Source organism: Aplysia californica, unplaced genomic scaffold (genome assembly GCF_000002075.1).
Source record: "Aplysia californica isolate F4 #8 unplaced genomic scaffold, AplCal3.0 scaffold00955, whole genome shotgun sequence".
NCBI lineage: Eukaryota > Metazoa > Mollusca > Gastropoda > Aplysiida > Aplysiidae > Aplysia > Aplysia californica.
Window position 1 is genome coordinate 108,302 of NW_004798225.1, and position 2,803 is coordinate 111,104.

Genomic DNA, 2,803 nt, shown 5'->3' on the forward strand with positions numbered 1-2,803 from the left:
GGGGGGGGGGGGTCTTTGAAAAAAACGGCAATGCAGAAAAGTAATCAATAATAGGAAAGCAGTTTTCCAAACTTTTGAAATACATTTTTATACTGGTCCTCTCTGCACATTCCTCGACTCTTAAGTCGCTTGATAATATAATTGTGGTTTTCACTTCTTCCATCTAATGATGGCATTACCGGTCCAATATACGATACAGAAAATGCAAAGTATATTATGTATGTTTACCAGTGCGACTGTACCGAATTCAGCACCTGCGGGTACTTATAAGTAAAAGCAAATGTCACGCAGAGATCAGAAATGTTGATGCTCAAGGACACTGTGGGACGTTCAGGTGTGAGACAAGAATTGGGAATAATTAAACCATTATTTTGGCCTCAAGTAAAGTCAGCCTTGCTAGATATTTAATCTGTGTTCATTTCTTTGCTATCTCCTCCCGAGATTATTGAAGAGCGAAATTACCAATTCTGGCCTAGCTACCCACTCCACTTGTGACCCTCGAAGTCTTAAGTTCTCTCCCGGCTCACTTATCATGAGTGATATTCCTATTATTCTTACGTTGTGCTCCCCTCAAAAAACCATCACCAAGCGTGCAATCATGGTCGCCCTCCTGTTCTCATCTCAATCCAATCTCGAAGAACTGAATACAAACCAGCTCGCTGAACAAAACTTGTTGGGGGCTGATTCGTTCATGAGAACGCAATTTCTTTGCGGTGAAGGGGTTATAGTAACCGTTAGCCTACTTGAAGGATGTGTCTATGTTGGGTCGACTTGTCGATTCGGGCTGTAAAGTAGTCAATCGACCTTCAAGTGTCCACTGCTTCGCACAATACGCGCACTAAAATACGCGACTAAAACATTCCTCAAGTAGGCTCAACGCCTCATTACCTCCGGGGATTTGTGTCTAAGTAAGCGAGAAAGTCTGCTTTCAGCTTATACTTTTTTTTCCGCTAAGGAGACCAGCATTCCATCCATTTGTCTAGTTTTAAATCTGCCTTTGCTGGCTCAGAAACTACTTTCTGATTCGGTTGACGTTTTACACTCTGCTCCACGCATCTTAGGTTATTTAATTAACAATAGGAATTTGGAGCACTTGGTCCTTTGCCAAGATACTGAGCTAAATCTAATTGTCAGTATTCCAGGCGTATGCAAATATTACAAGCAATACTATATTATGACTTTTTTCTAACGGTTTGGTTATTTCAATTTTAGCACGAAATTTCTAAAGTCAAAAAAAAAAAAAGATAACTATATCAAAATAAATCAAAGTGAAATATAAAGAATTTTCTGGTCCCAAAATGTAACCAAAGGTTTTGATCCCGACAATACAACAGCCTGTCTTTTAAAAGGATACACGAACAAACAGCCTGGAATGTGTTCATGTGTTTCTAACCTGTCACTCATTTGATATAATTGTCTTGTGGAAAACGTCAAGAATTATATCTTTGTCCGAGTTTTAGAGTGTTCAGGAAAGGAATAATTAACGACCAGTAGCGCAAGCTTCAATAATAATAATAATAATAATAATAATAATAATAATAATAATAATAGATAGCATTTGTATAGCGCATATCCCCGCTCAGCAGCAGGCTCTATGCGCTTTACACTATATTATTACCCCAGCAGACCATAGAACACTCCGAAACATTCTCAGCTTCCCGGGAAGCATACAGTGCGAGCAGCCGATTAAGCGCTCAAACACTAACAAACTGACAAGATCTTTCGCTGTCTGTAGCCGGGTACCCATTCCCACCTGGGTGAAGTGAGGAAAATTCGTGTAAAGTGCCTTTCCTAAGGACACAACGTCGGACCCTTGACGGGATTCGAACCCACGACCTTACGGTTGCGAGTCCGAGAGCCTAACCACTAGGCCACCGACGATTATTAATCAATAATGATTAAATGTAAGAGGGTGTGCTTTAAAGACACTGTTGCTAGCATGTGAAGACTATCAAGACTATAACAATTGTTATTTAGTTTACAGGGCTAACGAAAGCGAGAAGTGTGTACATCTGATATGTTACGGGTATTCATTATAAACAGTAGATGTTTCCAGAAAGAACGGATGAATGTTATTTATTGGTAGGTTGTTTAGCGTAATCCAATACTAACCAACGCACCTCCTTGTCCAAAAACTTCGAAAGATTGAGGGAAACTATCTCTCTGATTTTTCTAAATTTCGACTGAAGACTTCAATACCTTTTTTTTTTTCTAGAACATAAGAGCATATGACCATAAAATCGTGTTAGTGTCACCAATTCTGCTCCGCCCCCTACCCCCGCGGGGTTCACTTAGTCTCCCTATTGTTCTCTTCGCTTTGCCCCCACCCCACCCCACCCGCAATGATCGCATGAACCGGTATAACTATATTATGCCATGTGTATTATATCAGGTAAGCTGACGATCCATACTTGAAACATTATTAGAAGATCTCCTAAATTAAAAAAAAAATTCTCAACTTTCGTCATATTGTCTGGAGACTATTGCAATTGACTAACTGTTTAAAAAATAAAGTGAGCTAATCACAGACCCGTGAACAATAGCTGACTTGCATGAACCAATTATTAAAACCAAAGGAGAAACAGTTGAACCAGATAAAGAATAAAAGTCATTCTTATGTAATAAGCAATGCGTGGTTTACAATGTGCTTCATCAAAAGTCGTGCTCTCTCTCTCTCTCTCTCTCTCTCTCTCTCTCTCTCTCTCTCTCTCTCTCTCTCTCTCCCCCCTCTCTCTCTCTCTCTCTCTCGCTCTCCCTCGTTCTCTCTTCCACTTTTGTGTATAATGTTCCCTTATTTTATTCG

The 2,803-nt window shown here is 39.9% G+C and overlaps 1 protein-coding gene across 3 annotated transcripts in view; it reads left to right on the top strand.

Annotated features, from left to right (window-relative positions):
- LOC101853652 (zwei Ig domain protein zig-8) overlaps nt 1-2,803 on the top strand; it is a 118,406-nt gene that overhangs the window by 91,295 nt on the left and 24,308 nt on the right. The gene's annotated exons all lie outside the window — the stretch shown is intronic.